Here is a 22,748-nt window from a genome sequence, read left to right on the forward strand (position 1 = left end):
TTCTGATGGCTTCGTCACACTGAGACTCATGTTCATCTTGGAGTCCACTAGGACTCCAAGATCTCTTTCCACCTCTGTGCCACCCAGCAGGTCATTCCCTAGGCTGTAGGTGTGCTGGACATTTTTCCTCCCTAGGTGCAGCACTTTGCATTTCTCCTTGTTGAACTGCATTCTGTTGTTTTCTGCCCACTTGTCCAACCTGTCCAGGTCTGCTTGCAGCTGTTCCCTGCCCTCCGGCGTGTCCACCTCTCCCCATAGCTTTGTGTCATCTGCAAACTTGGACAGAGTACACTTCACTCCCTCGTCCAAGTCACTGATGAAGACGTTAAAGAGTATCGGTCCAAGGACCGAGCCCTGCGGGACCCCACTGCCCACACCCTTCCAGGTCGAAACTGACCCATCTACCACGACTCTCTGGGTGCGACCCTCCAGCCAATTCACCACCCACCGGAGTGTGTAGTCATCCAAGTCACAGCCTCTTAACTTGTTCACCAGTATGGGGTTGGATTGGATTGTGTGCTGTCTTTGACCCGGGGCAGCAACCATTGCAGCTAGCACTTTGCCCAGGTGGCCCCAGGGGGTGCCACTGCGGAGGAAAGGACCAAGGCCCCCCTGAGCTCAGGGTCTGCTGAATTGGATCTCTCTAGATAGTCTATTCGTCTATTAGCAAGGTTTACTATACTAAGTACTTGAAGTTCCATAGCAAGACACTGAAAAAATTAACTCCCAGTGAACTAGAACAGCTCATGAACTAGGTGTGTACGTTCTAAAATATTTGCTTTAGCAGTGCACTTATGTCCTCAACCTAAACTTTGATCCTACTTTGTAAAAGCTGTTTTAAGAACCTAACATATTCTGTTTTAGCTGTTCTTTATTAAAATGCAATCAGATATTGATTTGCTTGACAATAAGTGCTAGAAGCAGGTACATATGTAATTTAGTGACAGATTAAACATCATCTTTCATTTGAATTACTATCTTAAGGCTTGTATATAATGAATATAGAGACGAATTATATCATTTAACACTCGTAATTTGCTTTGAAACTTTTGGTCACCCAGCCACCAAAGGATTGGAGACTTGTTTCAGGAAAATGGAAAGCCAAAGGACAATAACCCAGAGATTGTAACTAGATTAAAAACAGTGAAAGATCAGGTATGTGAAGCTGCGGTTTGTGGGAAGACACTACCACTCTGGAATGGTTTGCTCAGCATCTGTAAATGGTAACATTGGTTACTCTCTCCTGGGTTTTCAATCCGCTTCAGTGCTTTGTTTATCCTGCCTTAAAATATTCTGTCAAAGATTTTTCTTCCATCAAACGGGGCGACAAGTATTTTGTCTCTGGAAATGTAGAAAAGCTATAATGAAGAAAAGAATGACACATGTAGATTGAATTACTTATATAATGCATTAATCAGTGTAGAGAAAGAAATGGTTTAAGAATCATCAGTTTCCCCAAGCACACCACTATGTTCTTAAATTATTTTGTCAGACAGTCAGGATTCAAGATGCTGGAACTGTTTTTAAATAATAAAGCTGTATTTTTTTTCTAAGGCTGAATCAACACTGCTGAGAACACTACGATGCTATCTATAGCAATTCCTACAGAAATTATTGGTATAGTAGCCTAATGCATTGTAGATGAACTAGAATGGATTGCATAAACTGGAATTCAAATTACCAAATTTTTTTTTTCCTTTGCTATTTTAAATGCAGGAAATTTGTTGAAGTATGATGGAGGGATGTAAATGCTTCACATAAGAATTACTGAATACTTTTAAATATCAATTAATATTAAGACTGATTTTTTTTTTCTTTTTCCACCAGTTTTATAGTGCTTTAATGCCACTGACTTCAAAAGTGAAAGCCAGACCCTATTGAAGTCAATGTCAAATCCCCCATAGGTGTTCATGGTGCCAAGGTTTCACTTCAGATTCTTTCATATAAGCAATTGGTTTAGTTTCTCACTAGAACTGAAGAAAGAATTCACGAGACTGTCTAAAATGTAAGGTTAGAAGAGTGTATTTTATTATTTACTTGAGAGCTTTTATTTGCATGAGATACTTAAGGGGCCATTCTACAAAATAGCTCTGCAACACTTCGAAGAAAACTGCCTGTCCTCAATCCTGGCAGACCAAGATAAGGTATTATAGTGGATGGTAAATCAGGTAAAGGAAAGTGTGAAGGGAAAGGCTCACAATAAATCAGAAGATGAGCTCCCTGGGTAGAGTTTCTCAGTCCTTGGAGTAGGGGGCAGATCTTTGTATTAATGACCTTTGCACAAAAGTAGAAGTGTGCTAATGAAATTGGTGACGACACTACTGAGACAACAGAGGTCTCATCAGCGTGGAGAAAGTTTGAAATATATATGCAGAATAGGATGACCTTGAGGATGGCAGTTACAGCTACAGGGAGAAGAAAGACCTAGGAGTATAGTCAAGCACAGGATGGCTTCAAGCCACCCATACAATGAGGCTGTGTTAGAGGCGCAAGCAATTACGAGTGTCAGGAAAGATATTTCTAGCAGGGAGAGAGTCAGGAAGTGTTGATATTACTCTTGATATTTTCAGATCTGATTTCTATAGGCCTCAGTCAGAGATGGTTTAAAGCCAGAATTAACACCACTGAAGTCAATGGCATGATTAAAGAATTGTAACAAGCAGTGGCAAGGCTTCATTTGGTATATTGTATACAAATCTGGCCATCCATGTTCAAGAAGGATGAATACAAATAACAGGTTTCAGAAAAATACTAGTAGAATTAATAGGGGCATGGAAAACCTATGTTACGAGAGAAAACTGAGGGCAAGTCTGCAACGTCATAAAGTTTACTGTGTAGTGTGGCATCCTTTCGTACACTGTGCTACTTCAGACAAGCTGCCTCTGAAACCTGATGCAGTGCAGCCACATCTGTGCAGCCTCCTGGGCTGTCTTCTAGCATAAAGATGAAATAACTGGCACTGTCATTTTGCTTCAGATTTAAGAGGCAGCCCAACTAGAGAAGTGCTGTATATTTGAGGATGCCCCTCTGGAGTTTGCCATGTCAGTGCAGTCTAAAGGATTTGGGCTTGTTTAGCCTTGGAAAATGAAAGAGAGCCGATTGCTTTCTGTAAATGCATCTGAGAGGCAGGGACTAAGTACCAGGGAAGGAAACAACTATTTCAGCCAGGTTTGGCAAAGTTTCCTGGTAGTAGTCTGGAATGACAGCACTGGGACCAGGACACTGCCACTGCTTCTCCCTGTGGCATGGGCAAAGCCCTCCCTTCCACCAAAGCCCCAGCTGTTCAGCTGCAGGACAGTGTGGGCAAAGGCCCCCAGCCTCCAAACCATTGAAGCCATCACTCTCTAAGCCATAAATTGCCAATCCCTGATTTAAGCTAAAGGACGGTGTTGGAGAAAACAAATTGCTATAAACTGGCCATGAATTAATGTGAGACATAAATTGGAAGGAGGTTTCTAACAAGTGAGGTTTTGCACAGCTCCTTAACAGCAGTAATGGGAGCAAGAGACCTCACTGGTTTTAAAATGGAGTTCAATAAGATATGACTGAGTTACCTTTGACAGCAGGCAACAAGAATCAGTGATGCAAGGGGTCCCTTCCAGTCCCTTTTCCTGCTAATTTCAAAAGTTCTCTTTTGATGAATGGATCAAGCAAGTGGGCTGGGGTGGGGTGGAGGCGAGGGAGTTGCGATAATTTTACAATATCTTAATTTCCAATTCAATATCCTCTTCAGCCTGGCTTTTGAAAGGCTGCAGTATTACTATCACATTTTTGACAGGGGTGACTCACTTGATTTCCCACTTCTTCTCAAACTACTTTTTTTTTTTAAACACTGGCAAAAATTCAAATTCTAAATGCAAATGCTGTTGTGTTGACTCCATAGTTATCCTGCAAAATATAAAAGTACCTCCAACGTGTCATTAACTAGCGTCTGCTTTTAAAGGCCATGCCTGTTCTTCCTGACTTTGCACAATATAATTCACTTTATAGGATAGTTTAGTTGTGCCTGTTCCTTAATGAATGTTCTGTTTTGTTTCATGCATACTTATTTACCATGAATAGTAAATAGTTGATGATGTCTTATTCACTGACATGCATGAAAATGTGGATGGGCAAAACTGCTGATTACTTCAAATCAGTGAAAATGCCGTATATTGTGGGGAATGTTGACAGCAATAAGATGAGACATTTACATGAACCAAGGTAAAACAGATATACTATATTTTGTATTACTTACTATTTTTGTCCATCTGCATTGTAAAATCATGTAAGAATTCCATCACCTTGCTTTCTATCAGCTTGATTTGTTACTTTTTGACCTGAACTATAAGGCTAGAATTTTACTGCTTGCATTATAGTGTCAAAGAAAGGAGGCTTGATAATAGAGTTATTTCCTAAAGTGCTTTAGAGAAGCACTGCATATTGTTCATACAGTTTAATTGTTTTTAATGTGTATAACTTGAAGCTATTTTCTGCTTTATCTGCTGGAAGTCCAGAGTATGTGCTGCATATATTATTTGTTGACTACCAAAAAAAAAACCCCAACCCTGCTCCTCTTATGCTAAATAAATTTAACAGTGTTTCTGTTTAATTAAAATTCTTTGTGTGTTCTGCTATGTGCATACTTTGAATATATGCATACATTGAGGATTACAGGATAAAGTATTTTTCCAGTTCTGCATCTTTTCCTATCTTATACTAAACAAATAATGACATTTTGATTTAAAATATGCATAAGTGTATTTCAGAGGTCAAAGTTGAACTGTGTACCATGGATTGTAACAACCAAACTCAAAACTGTGAGCAGAGTTTATCACGTACATTCTTGACAAGTGTGATGAGGATGTAGGGTGATGGCTGTGTCCGTGTATCAGAGTGGGCTGATTATAGGTGTAGTTATGGGGAAAATAGCAAACTCTCTTAGCTAGCTAGCATATCACTGAGTACAAAGATATATTAATATGTCTTGACTAGTTACTTTGTTTACTCCTCTTGTTGTCATGTGAATGCGGTTTTTCTGTTCAATAATTCACTAACGTAATGATGCAAGCTGATGGGAAATGTATGAGGTTCCATTAGACCATTTATTATCAGAAAAGAAAGAAGTGTGGATCCAGTGAATAAATAGCAGTGAATTCATTACAACATGTAGACAGCTGCTACTGCGCTTCTGGTCTTCTCCACATGTGAAATGTATTCCAGCGTTCTCCTCGTTCATCATTATTCATGTAAGCACAAATTAGTTACAATAACTATTGTTGTAATAGCTGATATACTCATTGGCAAAAATGAATAAACAAATGTTTCAGAAAATATGGCTCTGAACTGTAGCCAAACCTTACTTAGATCAGAAGGTGAGATTCTTATCTTTCTCATGTCGGTAAATGATAAGTGAGTCCAGGGAAATCAGTGGAGTTTCCATCAAGGTGAGCAGAATTGGAATCAGTTCCTGAGATGCAACCAATTTCTCGCTAGGGGTTTGTAACCCCATCTTCATGGAATAGAAGTAGAGACTGTTATGTTGTAGTTACAGCAGATAGAAAACTCTGTTCCTATGAGGAGAATAAATGATGCAATAAAATTCTAACTCAATTCCTTTGGCTCATGTATTTCCACACTTCTCTCTTACGCTTCTGTCAGTGGCCTCCTTCAGATGCACAAAAAGCATGGAGAGGAAGTGTCTAATAGTGAAAAATATAAAACATTGGTTTGCAGATTCTATGGCTTTCCTACTCCCCTTCAAGAAAGATATCTTCTTTTCCCCTCTGCCCCCAAATCAGTCTTCTACCTGCTAATAGCAGAGTACATATTGCTGTGACATTCTTCCCTTCGTGTCTGTACCCCAAAGCATGTCTTTGGGACCTCAGGAAGTGGTTTCCTCCTGTTGATGTGAAAGTGGGAGATCTAGCTGTGCAGTGTTCACATCCTTGCACTATAAAATTTTAGGCATATCAACTGAACACTCAGTGCCATGGTACTCGGTGTCAAAACTCCTGCGGACCTCAGACATGGCCAGATTTTATCTCCTGCTTTTAATGTTACAGGCATGTCCAATATCCCTAGGCAGACAAGGTTCCTTGGGTGAATTTGATATCTTTTATTAGACCAACCCAAATGGTTGGAGAATAGTTATTAAGCAAGCTTTCAGGTTCAAAAACCCTTCATCAGGCTAAGGAAGTCTCAGCAGTTGGCGTGTGCTCTTCCTGGATGGAATGAAAAGTAAAGAAGCCAAGGGCTGGCCTGGGCTGCGGAGTCAGTTGCCAGGCAGATTGTAATGTATCAAAAATCCAATGTCTGTGTTTAGTCCCTGATCTCTAGTATCCGGCAGGTTGATGAAATGGAGCTCATAGGCTCGTCTCTGGGAAGTGTTGTGTAAGTTTCCCTTGAGGATCAGGACTGAGAGATTGGAGAGAGAGTGGCCCTCCTGTGAGACATGTGCCCCCACCGGTAATTGGGTGTTTCTGCCTTTGATAGATTTCCAGCACGCATTCATTCTGATGCGCAGTTGTTTTTTAGTCTCTCCTACGTATTTTCCATCAGGGCATTTAGTGCATTGGATGAGGTATATTACATTTCTGGAGGTGCAGCTGTAAGATCCAGGGATGCGGATGGCTCTGTTGTGGGGTGTAGTAATAGTGGGGGTGGTGGAGATGTGTTGGCAGGTTTTGCATTTCTTGTCCTGGCATGATCTGGATCCTTTTGGTGTGCTCTGGGCTTGAGGAAGTTTGCTTCTGGTGATGAGGTTGGCGAGGTTCGGTGCTTGTTTGAAGGCTAGGATGGGTGGCTCTGGGAAGATCTTTTTAAGAATAGGGTCTCTGTCTAGTATGGGTTGCAATTTTTTGAGGATTTTCCATACAGGTTCAAGGGAGGGGTGATATGTCATAACCAGCAGTGTGCGATTTCTTGGGGGGTTTCTTCTGTATTGCAGCAGTTCTTCACATGGTATCCAGGTGGCTCTTTCAAACGTGCAATCTACCTCTCTGGATGAGTGTCCTTGCTGGGTGAAAGCCTTTTTAAGATTGGTGAGGTGGCAATCCCGGGTGTTCTCTTCAGTACAAATGCGGTGGTATCTCAGGGCTTGGTCCTCTATGTCCTTAGACCAACACGACTACAACCTAAACCCCTCCAATATCCCTATACACTTCAACTGAAGAAACTGAAGTATTAAATTGACCCATTATACTGTATGATACAACATCATGGCAAGCACAACAAAGATGATTTGAAATGCAAAGATATTAAATTACTCCGAGTTTCTCATTCTTTATAGTGGTTGCACAGAAAATAGTTAGGACTAGCCCTTTTTAATTTTTTTCAGATCTTCTCATGACAATTTAAAATCATTCCCTTAGCTGTCTACTATCAAATTACTTTCAGAGATTATTTTTTCTTTAACTTATCTGTATGTCTTCTCAGAATAAACAAAACATCCTGCATTGGAGGGAATCAGCTTGTTTCTTGTAAAAAACAAAACAAAAACCAACCACATGGAAATGAAATGAAAAATGGAAATGGCCGGGAGGGAGGAAGGAGGATGTTAACTTTCTCCCCGCCTATTGTGGCATGCAACTATTCTGCATTTTAAGAGACAAGGAGAATTTAGTCTTGCTATATAAGAGCAGCAGCAGTCATTTTTTAAAGTGCTGTTGTTGGTAAGGGATTTAGTCAAGCACAAAGTGTTTATTTTCACACTCTTGGTAGAATTTACTTTATACAAGGAGTAAACAATACAGTGTTTGAAATAGTGGGGGAGAGAAAAGACTTGCTGGAAGCTTCTTGTACAAAAATTGTCATTCAGCAAAAAAAGAATGTGTGCAGCAATTCCTTGAAGGATGTCTCCCTTTTCAGAAGATTTGGGGCCTGTGCTTTTAGCATTTGTAAATTTGTTGCCCTGTTTCATTTAACTTTGTATGCATGTCTTGTTTCTGACTCCTTTGAGCCCTTCTGTTACATCATCAGCTCCTCTCTGAGAGAGTAAGTAAAGGAGTCATAATCTTACAGTTCTATATGTACATACTACATATGTATTAAGGAAGTATGGGTGGAAAGAAAACTGGATGAATCACCAGGTTCAAAGGATAGTAATCAATGGTTTGTTGTCTAGTTGGCAGCCGGTTTCATGTGGAGTGTCTCAGGGGTCAGTCCTGGGGCTGGTTTTGTTCAATGTCTTCATCAATGACCTGGAAGATGGCATAGAGTGCACCATTTTATTTGTCCAAGTTTCCACTTGTTATAAGCTTCCTTTTTGTGACTTAGTTTACTGAAGAGTTCCCTGCTAAATTAAGCTGGTCTTCTGCCATACTTGCCAGTCTTCCTGCTCACTGGGATGGTTTGTTCCTGCACTCTCAGTAAGGTTTCTTTAAGGTACAGCCAGCTCTCCTGGACTCTTTCTCCCTCAGACTCATTTCCCAGGGGATCCTGTCCATGAGTTCCCTGAGTGAGTCAAAGTCTGCTTTTCTGAAGTCCAGAGTCCTTACTCTGCTGTTCTCCATCCTTCCTTTCCTCAGGATCCTGAAGTCAATCATCTCATGGTCACTGCTGCCCAAGCTGTGAACCACTACTACATTCCCCACCAATTCTTCCCTGTCAAGAAGAACACAGCCTCTAATTGACTGCTCCAGCACTTGTACCAGGAAATTGTCCCCAACACTCACCAAAAACTTCCTGGGTTGCCTGTGCACTGCTGTATTGTGCTCCCAGAAGATGTCAGGGTGATTGAAGTCCCAGGGCTTGTGATTGGGAAACTTCCACTAGTTGTCTGAAGAAAGCCTAATCCACAACTTCCTCCTGGTTTGGTGGTCTATAGCGGGCACCCACCACGAAATCACCCTTGTTGCTCTCCCCTTTGACCTTAACTCAGAGACTCGCAATAGGTTTATCTCCAGTTTCATACTGGAGCTCCATGGTGAGCGGTCCTGCCTGGACAGAAACCTCACAGGTGCAGGCAGTGGCAGTGGCTCTGGCATTGCAACATCCTCCAGTCTCTTAATCTGCCTCTTCTTTCTTACTGCCCTCCTTCCAAGCACGCTTTGTCTAGCGAACCACCTGGAAGCTGGCCTGTTGACTGCTTGTTGGCCCCAAAAGGTTCCTTTTTTCCTGCTTCCCTACACTAAGCTGAAAGGCTCTCCCCTCAAAAGTAGGAGGGGGGGGGGCAAACTGACCTGCAAGCTGCTTACCCTGTTTGCTGACTCTTGGTCACTGGCTCCCTGGTCGCTCAGAGCGTCTCCTATTTATACCCTGCTGAGCCTGGACTGGCTCTGCCCCCTGTTAGGGGTTCTGTCAGACCCAGGCAGCAATTGCTCAGTAATCAGGAGTCCCTCAGCCAGCAACACTCCCAACGTCTCAGAGAGCACACCCAAAACACACACTGCCCGCCAAACAAACACTCAGCAAGCCAAAGACACAAGCAGCTCGGGATCATGTACCTTCCCTGGGCAGGATCTTAAGAGAAGATGCAGCAGTGTGCTCCACTAGTGTAACTAGGGGTGGACAAGTGGTGCACAAACCCTGGGCGCTGACTGAGAAGAGGCACCAGGATGGAGGCCTCCTGGGGAATCTGTACCTTTGTTACTGCCAGTGCGGGCAGCCAGCAGCCCTTGGGGTGCGGGCAGGGCTGGCAGCATCAGACCACAAGGTTCTGGGCACAGAAAATTGGGAGCAGGAGTGAGCCTTTGCCAGTACTGCCCTGCTGTTGGGAATAGCTGCTGCTGCTGTGTGGGGAAACGTTGACACAGCCAGCAGCTAACGAGTTAACACAGTACCCCCCCCACGGCAGCTGCTGCTTTTCTCACTGCCGATTGCCACTGGAGATAATAATCATGGGTTTTCAAGGTGGGCAAGCACTGGCTGCAACGAGAGGGCATAAGAGGAGGCAGTTGTATTTTACCCCATTGGTGTTAGCCATGCTGCCACCTCTCCCCCCTTCCTCTCTGCCCCTCCCCCACACATCAATGATGTCTTTCACACAAACCTTACCAGTCACACCTGCTATGCACCAATTATTCCGATATTTTGTCTCTGAAACTAGCACTCACAGGGGTTGGGATGCTCAGTTCTGGGTCTGTCAATAAAGGAAGTTCAGACTGAGGTAAAATTTGCAGGATTTAAGATTCCCTTTTTGTCACCTTTTGATTTCTAGTTCTGTTCCTTGTCCTCTCGTTGTCCCTCTCTTGTGCCTTCAGCTCTGGGTGAATGCTCTAGCCTCTATAATTTCCTCAATCAGGCCATTGATGAAGACATGATGATGCTGATGCAATTAAAACTTGCATTTTTCATGGAAAAATATGGTCATATTTCTAAAAACCTGACATCTTTCTGGTAGAAAATGAAATTGTGGAGAAAAAACTTTTTAAAACTTTCACCACTTCTCCCAGCCCTACAGTGCTCAACGCACTGGGTTTGAGAGAAGCCAAATTCTGTTTCTGTTGCAGACACAGGCTTAAATTTATAGACTCATTACTACAGAAGTAAAACAATGATAGAAGCAAAGAAAATTATGCCCTGCCCTTAAGAGCATTGAATTTATTCAAAGCAATTAATTGATATCTTCATTTTGAATAAGTGCAGAAATGCTGTGGCTGTCTCCGTTTATTGCTTAAGATATGGTGCATAGGGAAATGAACTCAAATTTAGTTGGAAAAAAAGAGAGAAATATCTTGGGCACAGACTTCCACAAACACAGTACACAGATATTGTTTTGGAGATGAAAGAGTGCACAAATGTCCCCTGAAATGGCACAAAGCTAAGAGCTGGTGTTTGGCAGCCGCACAAGTAGATATTAAAGGGAATTATTGTACTGTAGGTGTGGGAATTTATGGCATCCCTTTGTACAGGCAATCTAAATGTTAATTGGTAACTACGCTAGTGTCTATTTTGAGTACCTCCAAGCAAACATTAACTATTTTACTTGCTTTGCAAATTTAGTCTTTTCAGTTTATGATGAAACACTTTAAATGTGAAGTTCCACTCTGTCTTATTATACAAAAGTCTCTTAAAAGTTTGAATCATAAACAAGTCAAACTATTCAGCTAAGCCCTGTGCACACATTTCATGCAATATTATATTTCCTCCATAATCTTTGTCAACAATCTAATTCTGATGCCCAACTTTAAAACACTTCAGGTCGGAGTACCCAATGAGATCTGAATATATTTGGAGCCCCACTAGAGGGCAGCCATGCTTCCCACGTGTCATACCTCCTCTTTAATAGGGAGTGACCCCTCTGATGCTATATACCAGGTGCTCCCACTTTGTGGGTGAGTAAGTAAACTAATGCACATTTAAATGACAAATTCTAGTTACAAAGAAGCAAGTACCCTTTTACTTCAGGAAAAGATAGGAAAATGAGCAGGGACAGGTAATAGGCCAAAGGACTCATGGATGTTACTACTGGCCACTCCTATAAATTAATTAAATACTTCCCTGAGAAATCCCAACTGTGCTCAAGAGGCAGGTCATAAACAGGCACTTTCAGGTTTAGTCAACCCAGCCTTTGTGCTTCAAAACTCATGTAGTCCTATAGATTACAGGGAAGCTTCCAGCCTTCGTTGTCCCAAGTCAGATGGCAGATGCCTGAGAATTGGGCAAGGCTATCCCTGTCCTACTATGCTGGTGACTACACCGTATAGGTGTAACATCTGTTGGTACTATCAGCTATATAGAGAAATTGATGTTCTAGGACTCAATAATTAAACAGTTTCATAGTTTCATAGTTGGTAGGGCCAGGAGGGACCTGAGGAAATCATCTAGTCTGACCCCCTGCTGTGGCAGGAAAGAGTACTGGGGTCAAAAAACCCCGGCCAGATGTTCATTCAGCCTTTTTTTAAAGAGTCCCAGGGTAGGAGCCAGCACCACTTCTTTTGGAAGTTGGTTCCAGGTCCTAGCCGCCCTGACAGTGAAATAGCACCTCCTAATGTCTAGCCTGAAACTACCCTCCACTAGCTTGCGTCCGTTGTTTCTTGTAACTCCTGGGAGTGCTCAGGGGAACAGGGACTCTCCCAATGCCTGCTGGTCCCCCTTGACTAGTTTGTAGACTGCCACTAGATCCCCTCTCGGCCTTCTCTTCTGGAGGCTGAACAGGTTCAGGTCCCTTAGCCTCTCCTCATAGGGCCTGCCCTGCTGACCCCTGACCATGTGGGTGGCCCTCCTTTGGACCCTCTCCATATTGGCCACATCCCTCCTGAAGTGCGGCACCCAGAACTGGACGCAGTACTCCAGCTGCAGCCCGACCAGTGTTGCATAGAGAGGGAGGATCACCTCCTTGGACCTGCTTGAGATGCATCTGTGGATGCACGTCAAGGTATGGTTGGCCTTCCTGACCACGTCCCCACTTTGTTGGCCCATGTTCATTGTGGCATCAATGATGACTCTAAGATCCTTTTCTGTCTCGACACTGATGAGAAGGGAGTTCCCCAGCCTGTAGGCATGCCGCTGGTTCCTCCTCCCCAGGTGCATTACCCTGCATTTGTCAGTGTTGAACCCCATCCTGTTCTCATTGGCCCACCCCTGTAACCTGTCTAGATCTGCTTGCAGCCTGTTCCTTCCTACTAGCATACCTACTTCACAGTGAAAAAGGAAGGTTTGCGACCTGTGAGGACAAGTAACTGCCAGATGCACATGCTGCTCACAAAGTCTATTAGGAGAATATGGAAGGATAAAACAAATGGGAAAGCATTATGTAATGACATGAAGGAGATAGAAACCGAAACAAAATCCATGTATTCAGACCTGGGATCCAAACAACTGGCCATTGTATAACTCTGTGGGTAAGGGTGAATGATGATGATAAAATAGAAGTGGGCCTGCAAGAGGTTCTACCTCATCCACACTAAAAGAGCTATTAGAGAAGCAATAGGAGAACTAGTAGAGGATAAAATCACAAAAGCCAAGAGAGGATGACATGGGAGTTTAACAAGTCAAGGAGGATAAAGTAGAGTAGTTGGTTTCAGTTGTGGCTAAGAGGTCAATAGAGATTTGGAGAGAGTGGCTTCATGTAAGTGTAAAGAGTGAAACTTGGTTTTGAGACTTACTCTAGGAATGGAGTTGGAAGTGTGTAACTCCAGGCAGCAATTATAAAAGCATGTTTAAAGAGCTTAGAGATGAAAGGGAACTCAGATGGTTACTGGAGACAATAAAGGTGAAAAGCAAACTTTATAATTTTTTTTAGATGGGACAGCTTAAACATGTTTATATTGTAAAGGAAAAGAACAAGAGGAGAAAGATTAAAGAGAGGCGTTTAAAAAGGTTCAGCTTTGCAAATCTTCCTGTTGCTTGAGATGTTTACTTATATGAATGAACTGGTATGAACAAAGTAGTACATAGTAATTAACACATAATATCCTATGGAGCGCCTATCATATGGTCTACCTTTCACTTATGAAAACTTTTAGGTAATAGGTAACATATATATATGAACCTGTCTGAACCCTACCTCATCCTAATCCACAGCAAAAATGGAATGTAAATTTTTAAGGCCCATAAACATCTAGTATGAAATGTAAAGACTAATTTAAATCTTTCCAATGTGATAGTTCAGTCCTACTCTAGTTCTTCAATCACTTTGTACTGGAGAAGAGATGCAAGAAAAATCCTATTTGGCCAAAAATTTGCATATACTTCCAGCTACTGTAAGAATAATTTATGAAAGCAAGAGTAAAATGATATTTTGTAAAATGCTTACCTTGTAATGTGCAGATCTAGCAGAATTTTTTTCAGTCAGAATCCAAACTGTATGGAGAACAAATTGTATTTATATTGACTGATGATGTTTGACAAAGCCTCTAGTTAAAAAGGGGGAAAAAAGTTAAGTAAAACCTTAAGATTTGGATCATAATGAGGAAACAAAGATTTATGAGTTAATTCAGTTATTCTGGAATTTTAGTATTTGATTTAAAAGTTTAGAAAATATTCATTAAAACTGTTAAGTTGTGATCCATTCAAATAGTCCTTGTTTTTAGGACATGTCCACTAAATTTATATGGCTATGTGGGTGAGGAGAAACTGAGACATTCAGATACACCCTGGTAATTTCACTCCATTCACATTGATAGATATCCCTACCAAGAAGTTCATTGTAGTACAGCCTTTTACATTGTTATTTATTTATTTATGTATTTACATATACCATGCCACCTTTAGCCCATTGGCACTAATAAGACAGCACCAGTTCATCAAAACCTGTGTCTTACTAAATCAAGCTAGGTGGCAAAAACCATGCAGTACACACTTCACAGTTTTAAAAATACTTATTCCACAAAGATTTAGTTTTATATTACAGATGGCAACATAATGCCAACTTCACTTCTGCATAAATAATATTCAACTTCACTAAAATTGTTCCCCTTTCCCTGCAACATCTGGGTAGGATATTAAGTTAAAAACGGTTTACATTTTGCATTTAAAAATTGCATTTCAGGAGGTTTTTACACTGTGGCCTACATCTGATTTTTGGTAGCTCCATTTTTGTTATATTTACCTAAGACATTTACAAGGTACTGAGCACTCACTCTGAAAAATGGACCCCTTAGTGTTTCACACCCCGAAAAATCAATATTGACACCTTCAGGAAACATGAAATGATATTATAATGTTTAGACTGATTTATTGAATACTTTTGGCTGTTGTAGAGCTGTTACTAAGCAAAAATGTTGACATCTGTAAGAAATTTGTATTTTGCTGTTTTGTTTTTTTTAATTGACAAGCCTGGTACTACTTCTCACTATGAGTGCAGCAAGGACACTGAACCATACGACATTCCAGTCAGTCACATTTTTAGAATGATTGTTTTAGTTTTCCTCAAAATGGAAATCAGCCCAACAAGCTTTCTCATGAGTTGAATGTCCATCTAGCAATCAAATCTAAATTTTGTTTCTCATGTTACTTTACCATTACTTTGCTGCATAGTTGTTATGAAGCTATATTGGATTTACATGCAAGTTTAACTGCAAGGTCCATCTTAGAACTGACAAATCTTGGATAAAAGCGAGTCAAAAGATTTAGGTTTTGGCAAATCAACATTTTCCAAAGTAGAAACAATCTGTGGCCATGAAGTAAAGTAAAATTATTCCTGTTATAAAATGAGACCAGTTTTCTCTTCACATTTTTTCCTTATCTTAATACCAGTCAAATTTGCATGAAAACAGGGTCTTTGTTTCTTGAGATTTCAGTTAATCCTCTTTGTGACACTTCTTATCCTGTTTGTGACATTGCAACTGGTTGCTGTGGAAATTAGCACATTGTATGAGGTTATAACTTAAGAAGGAACATATGAACTGAAAAAAAGTCCCCAAAGATTCAGTTTTTATGTAAATGTTCTTATTAATTAAAATGAAAGAAAATAAAGGAAAAATAAGGCTGGTGTGTTTCCAAATATGAACTTGCTTTTCTGTGTTGGTTAATGTTTGTTTCCAAGCTCCTGGGCTAACTTAGAACAGACCAGAATGAGTCAATATGCTCATCATGAGAGAAATGCAAAATATTTTCTTTTTCTCAGCTTGAAGCAAATCTTAATCTTTCTCCATTTTTTTCATTTACAATGTGACAGGGAACCGTCTAACACACAGTCCATAGCAGTTGGACATGGGGTCCTCTGTTCCAGAATACTCTTTAAGTGTATGAAATTAGCAGCAGTAAATACTACATGCTTAATATGTTTAAGTTGGATTAAGTTACTAAAATAAATATCATTGGCTTCCAAAGGACACTTTGGTTGGAATGGTTAATTATTTTGTTCAGAATCCCAGTGACTGCTGTGCATGACATTTTATAAACAAAACTATTACATTGTGATCTAATTACACAGGGACTAGATGGGATTACAAAATGTCATTCTCCACATGTAGGCTTTTTTCCATTGTATTCTTTATTGTTACCTTGAAATGCATCAAAAGTTTAATAATAGGAAGTACTTTTACAAGTAGAATACTCCTCTAATGTGTATTGCTGCATCAAAGGTCAAAGTTTTCCATTGCAACATTCTCATGAATGTTCATTTCAATGAAATTTCAATTTCATTTCAATGAAATTGCTATCAGAATGGTTTTTTACATGAATTTTAGAAACTTAGAAAATGTGATTGTTAACAAAGATTGTTTTAAAATATATGTATGATTTTAACATAACTAATAATTTGACACTTGAAACAAGAAAGTGTGTCAAATTGTCATTACATCGAAAACAGGAGACCCTCTGATGTAAAAAAGTAGTTTCAGTCTGTGCTATATGGGTGCTGCCTTTAATGAGTTAAATATATAAAATAGTTGCCATCTTAAACAATCTCTCCCCATTTTCTGTAGTGTTCAGATTGCTTGTTCATCTGCTAGTTAGACTTGAATGTCTGTTTATAGCTGTCCATGTTGCAAGTGCATGACAGAAAAATAATTTGTTAACATCAAAAGGTCAAAGACTATTTTTTGAGAGATTATTTTAGATATCTAAATATCTAAAAATTGTGGAATTATCTCAGGTGGATTTGGATAAAAGCTCATGCCATCACAATATGCAGTTTAGGTATAAGAAATGTATTTGAATACCATGTACAAGAATAAATTCAAGCAGAGTGTCAGCTGCTAGTATTGAAGTAATTTTCTCTATTTTCACTGTTTGTTTGGCTGCTTTACATTTGTCCAATTACTTGTAATATGATTTTAGAAAAAAATATTGTGAAAAATTTCACAAGAGCATTTCAAATGCGGATTTCAGATACTGCTGCTTGACTCATGTGTGATGCAGTGATGAAGCTTATGCAGTCTTACACACTACTCAGCTATATATTCTTGCCTGAAGAGTGGTGCACAGTTCTGAATTGCGTTTTAGGCTTCTCTGTTACTGTTTTTATAAAGAATAGTCCTAATATTTTCTAAAAATTCTGAATCTAGCTAGTTTCCTAAAACCTTTGTTAGACTAGCAAAATATGTAGAATTTCCCTAGAGAGGTAGATATTGCTTGGGACCGATGAGCTGTTTAGTGCTAACAACTAATGGTGTTCTCTGTTATTTCAAGTAATGGAGGGCTTTCCTCCATTGCTTATGGTCCTGGATTCAAACCCAGCAAATTGCCTACTTGGGATTCATTACTTTTCTATTATTTACCTGCTCCCTTTTGGAGAAATGAAATTATTAGTAAAATTGAAATTGTATGAAATAGCATTTTAAAACTGGTTCTTCAAAAAAAAATCTTTTTTTTTTTTTGTATGAGACTGTTGCAGCCTGACTCCCAACAGTTGTTGTTGCTGTTGTTCTGTGCCCTGATAACACAGTGCAGTTTCTTCTTGCAGTTAGGGAAGTGCCATTCCGTAAACCACAGAACTATAATATTGGAATTAATATGAGGAAAACATTGCATGCTTTCATAGCCATATTTACTAAGGATGCCATCAAACTGAAATTGTTTTTTGTTAAAACAAGATTTTTGGAACAACCTAAGACAGGATTTAATATTTACCTTATTTTTAAAAACAGTTCGATATATATATATATATATATATATATATATATATATATATATATATATATTAAAAAACAGTCCTGCAGTGTCTATAACCAGTGCCCTATTTTCTAGGTTAGCCAAAATTTACATCAGAACCCCTCAATAAGCTACTAAGCCAGGGGTGGGCAAAATATGGCCCATGGGCCAGATTTGGCTCGCCAAGGGACGTTGTCCAGCCGGCAGCAGGTCCCTTGATGCCATGCAGCCCGGGGGCAGTCCAGGCCGTGGCATGTGCAGCCAGTCCTACCATCCCCAAGTGTGTAGCAGTGGCTGGGCTAGTTTCCCAACAGCTATGGAAGCATTAACTCCTTTGAGCTGCCAGTGTCACTGCCATGGCCAGACCTGGCCCTGCTGCCTGGGCACCCCAGCCCATTCACCCTGCACCCACTGCCCTGGGGCAGGACCTGCATGGGCAGGGCAAATGGGATGAGGCTGTAGGTGGGCAGAGAGCAGTGTCTAGGAGCAGGATAGGTGGGAGGGGCTGGGATCACAGTGCAGGACCACAGGGAGATGACAGCATGGGTTTGGGGTCTGGGGAAGAGTCATGATCTGCTGCCTGCATGTCCCTACAATGGAGATTGAGTCAGCACCAACCACCCACTCCTTCCCACCCCCAACAACTCATCAAAACTCCCTAAATGGCTCTGCTCTACACTAGGCTGGGTGGTTGGACTGGAGCTATGGGAGAGCAGGGAGCGGCATCCGGGAGTGGAACGGGTGGCCGAGGCTGAGACCAGGATCACAGAGTAGTGATAGCTTGGGCAGGGGGTAGGATAGAGCCACAATCCACTTCCTGCATATCTCTGTGATGGGTGCTGGTTCCCTAACTCCCTAAGTGGCTCTCCAAGTCAAATAATTGCCTACCCATGTATTAAGTGAATTAGACTAGTCTCATTCATTAATGAACACAGTATGAACACTGTGAAGAATTTGAAAATCAAGCACATAGATTTGGAACAGCTAGTTAATTTCTTTAGTGAATTTCACTTTTTTTTGCTTCAATTAACGTGAACTCATGAGTGGCAACTTTCAGATCAACAAGCTCTTCAGTTTGACTTTCAACTAAAAATGGATGCAAAATCCACCAAGATAAGCCATTATAGAATGTGTTCTCTATCTTTATGGCTAGGGACAAATATTACATACAAGTGATCAGTTTAAGTGATCAGAAATTGGTTTAAACCTGTAACAGAACAGAAGTTCAGTGCACATAAACCAGTTTCAAAATGGCCAAAACCGGTTTGAGATAAACCTGATCGAATGTAGTATCAGCTTAACTGATTGAGCTCAAATGCAATGTTCTGTTCTTTAGCATCAGTCAGGATACTTGTGAATCCCATATCAAATTATTGTTTCCAAGGAAATCCTTTGAGACTTTTGGCTGATACAGAGTTTGCTTGATATCCCCATCAACTTCTTGAAGCATTTTACTGATGTTAACTTCAGAAAGTATATCATGTCAAAGTACCATGCCACGTGAGAATGTATAGTTGCAAATTTTTGTGAGCCAACAATTTGAGAGCCCTTTGAGTTTTGGTTCTTTGTGTCCCTTTTGGCTTGAATCACTAGAATTTGCTAAAGCATGCTGAAGCAGATTGGTTCAGGTTGACTTTCTCATCTCATTTCATATAAGACTTTTAAGAACAGTTTGGTCACTTGTCAGTTCATTATATCCTTCTGATGTGGTGAGGCCACAAAAAAGTGTAAATGCTTTGCACCGCAATGAGAAATACCATAGCTTCAGTGCAGTAACTCGCAACATTGTTGAGTCTGAGATTCAAAGAATGTGTATTGTCTGCAGCAGAAAATATTACCTTGTTAAGGTTTCAAATTCTGTTTTGAACTTTGTCCTATTCATCTTTCCTATTTTCTTACCCTGCTGGCATACTCTGACTTCTCAAACTTATATCTACACTTTGGTAGCAGTGTACCTTGGCCAGGGCAGTACCAAACAAACCCCATGAACCCAACCCATACCCAGAAAAATGTTAATGAAGGTTCTGGGCTGCTTTCAGGTATGTTGAGAACATCTTCACTAGTGTGTATCTACATCTGGGGCATTCAAGTGCCTCAGTACCTGAGAACAAGCAAGTAAGATGTGCTTGAAAGAGTCTCCTGGAATATACAGCTGCTGCAGTGTAGACATGTCTTGAATGATATTCCCATCTCTTACTGAGTGTTCAAGGAGAGCCTCTATCATTTTGTCCCCTCCATCTGATGCTAAAGAAACCCCAAATGATGAATGGTTTTTGATTATAATATTACCTTTTCTCACTGCTTCTGCAGAAACCATTCTAATGATCATCATCATCTGTTCACCTCTCTACTATGTTTGGTGCAATTAATTACAATAAAATGATACCTAGGGAATTTCAAGGAAAAAAAATATCATCTTTGGTTGTTCACAATGCTATCTATCCTTTGGTAGCAGTGTGCCTTGGTCAGGACAGCTCCAAGCCGATCCCAACAGCCCAACCCATACCAAGAAAATTCCCAGCTCCTGGGCTAAGTACACACAGTCAAAAAGCCCAAGGTCGAATCAATTCAGTCTTTGCAAGTTAGTCTAAGATGCAGAGATTAAGCTGAGAAACAACTGGACAGAGATTCACTTTTGATTCAGGAAATGCAGCCACATGTCTGCAGTGGCTTAGCCCAGAAGCCAGGGGGCACTAGAGTATGGCTGTCTGGCACATAGCCAGAATGGGCTCTGTGTTTAATTCCTCTTCCTCCTGCCCCCAAGGTCTTTGGGACTTGCTGTCCAGAATCAGAGCAGCAGGACTGTGCAGGGTTGCTCATCACTTCTTCTTCCTGCTTCCAGGTGCTTCTGGGATTAGTAGTCTACAGTTGCAGGCCACAATAAATATTTAGCAGGGCAGGGCAACTTTGTACTTGGGGGAGGTGAAGTTTAACCCCTCTCCCTGGCTCCAGCCCCCCCTTCTCTTCCTCCCCCTACCCCAACCCTTTTCTGCTGGAGCACACAGCACAGACCAGCCCAGGGCTGGAAAGCATGCTGGGATGCTGGAGGACTGCAACTGAATTTGAACCAAGAAAGGATCTGGGACAGAAGTTTCATAAACCAGGTTGACCCAAATCAGTTAAGTCTGCTACCACATTCAACCAGGTTTATCTTAAACCAGTTTCAGCCATTTTAAAACTGGTTTATGCACACTGAACTTCTGTTCGGTTACAGGCTTAAACCAGTTTCTGCTGATTTAAACTGGTGTATGTGTAACTTCTGTCCCTAGCCCTGGTGTCTTTCCCAGAGGCAGTGATTTTTATTGTAGTGAATTTACAAATAGGAGCTGCTACTACCACTTTAGCTCAGTTTTGAAAGGTGCATTGGTTCCTAACTTTGATTGAAATTGGAGTTAGGCACCTAAGTATCTTTTAGAAAGGGCTTAGGTGAGTGTCCCCTTGCCAAGTGGAGATGGCAGAAAGCACACTATATGGACTTCTGTGTGAGAGCTGTGTCTCAAACCCAGGATTACAACCAAATAACCTTCAGCTAGAGGGAATGGAGGAGTATAGCACACAGTACAAAGTACATTCCTTGTCCTACCCCAGTTTTGCTCATGTTCAACTTCAAACAACCATTTGTTCATAACTTATTTTCATTCAAGCACTGCAGCCAGTTACTGATACTGTTATAGTCATGTGTGATCAAAAACTGATAGAAATGCATATCTCCATTTGTTTTCTCCTGGAGGGTTTTGTGGGCTAATATTTGATGAGTGAACAGTTGGTTTTAGGGGATCGCCACTTGTGGGTTTTCTCCTGGTTCTGGTCTGCCCACTATGCATTTAAAGGTGTGAGGCAGGGGAAGAAATGTGGTATACAAACTTCCAGAATGTCAATGATGCCCTTTTATGACTCTTATTTGGTACACGTTGCCCTGGAGCATTGTAGGATTGGAGAGTGGATGAGAATGAAATTGTTTGTGCTAAGCCTAAACTAAGTTATTCTCTGGAGTTGTGAGAAGCCTCTAGTAGAATGGCAAAGATGGTGTCTACTCCATCAGTACCTAGGTTTACAGCTTGGCATTAAATACTCTTCTCTCCCCTCCTATTGCTTTAGGGGACATTAGCTCCTATTTGTTTCTAGCACCTTTTTAAAAGATGTTTTCACTATCCCTGCCTAGAGTATTGTATAGGGATATTCCTATATATGTAAGCAATGTTCAGATCAAATGAAAGCGTACATCACCACATGAATAGTTAAAATGTATCTTCACCGTGGAACCATTAAAAACAGCCATGTGAAGTGGAGCATTTTGAATTGATCACATTGCTAAATGGAATGTACACGTGCAGAGATTTTCTGTGCACTTAGAGCAATGCTAGCATAAATGACTCTCTTTAACAGAGTGGAAGCTGTGATATTCCGTAATTGCATTGGCTTCTCTCTTTGCATTTCTAGCTAGCTCAGTAAGCAGAGTGGAGAGGGAAAATCAGCCTACAAAGATGACCACACCATAAGCAAGCAAGCCAAATAATTGCTTATATTTCTAACTTTATCTGTAGAACGTGTCAGAGAGAAGGGCAGAACAAATGTCACTAGAATGAGACTGCAATTACATGTAAAAGGACTGGAGTTCTCATTTAATTTTTAAATAGCTACTCCAACTTTAAACAGGAGTTTGTGTACATTAGCTCTCCTTTCATTAAGCAGAAAGACCATTTGCTTCACCAGGCCTTTAATAAATGCTGTACACTAACCTATGTGTTTCCTGTACCAATTAAACTAAATAATGTGGTGTTTTGTAGGAGAAGACTGATAGTTACTCTTCTGTGCTCCAGCCACTTAGGCTAGGGACAGACATTCAAAAAGCCTGAGCCTGAATTGATTCTGCAGGTTAGTCTAACCTGAAAAGCTTGAACTGATTTGGAGGTGGATAGGCATTCCCTTTTCATTCCAGAAAGGTACATGCCTTCAGTGGCTCAGGCTAGAAGTTGGGGAGTGCTGGAGCAGCCCTCCCTTCCCTTCTACGGTGCTGAGTTGAGGGGAGGCATGGCCAGGCCCCAGCAAAATGCTTTGATCAGGTAGGGGTGTAAACCCCAATCCTGCCTGCAGTTCCAGGCTTTGCCCCATTTGCTGTTCAAGGAGCAGGGAGTTTTGCTAGACCCTGCATCTGTTGATGATATTGAGTTTTCCATTTCCTTACCTTGTTTCCTTACCTTGTTTCTTTGGAAGGAGAGGGGTGGGGCCAACCTTGCTCTGCTCCTGCAGACAGCCCAGTCCAGCCCACTACTACAAAGCATCTGGGA

General features: G+C 41.0%; 1 long non-coding RNA gene across 1 annotated transcript; it reads right to left on the reverse strand.

Moving 5' to 3' along the window:
• Nucleotides 1-368: 368 nt before the first annotated feature.
• Nucleotides 369-22,748, reverse strand: LOC109284483 (uncharacterized). The gene is made up of 3 exons (XR_009455041.1): nucleotides 22,659-22,748; nucleotides 13,679-13,725; nucleotides 369-1,358 (listed from the first exon to the last, which is right to left on the reverse strand). It is a non-coding gene; the product is annotated as an uncharacterized LOC109284483 (long non-coding RNA).

This window comes from Alligator mississippiensis, chromosome 10, assembly GCF_030867095.1.
Source record: "Alligator mississippiensis isolate rAllMis1 chromosome 10, rAllMis1, whole genome shotgun sequence".
NCBI classification, from domain to species: Eukaryota; Metazoa; Chordata; order Crocodylia; family Alligatoridae; genus Alligator; species Alligator mississippiensis.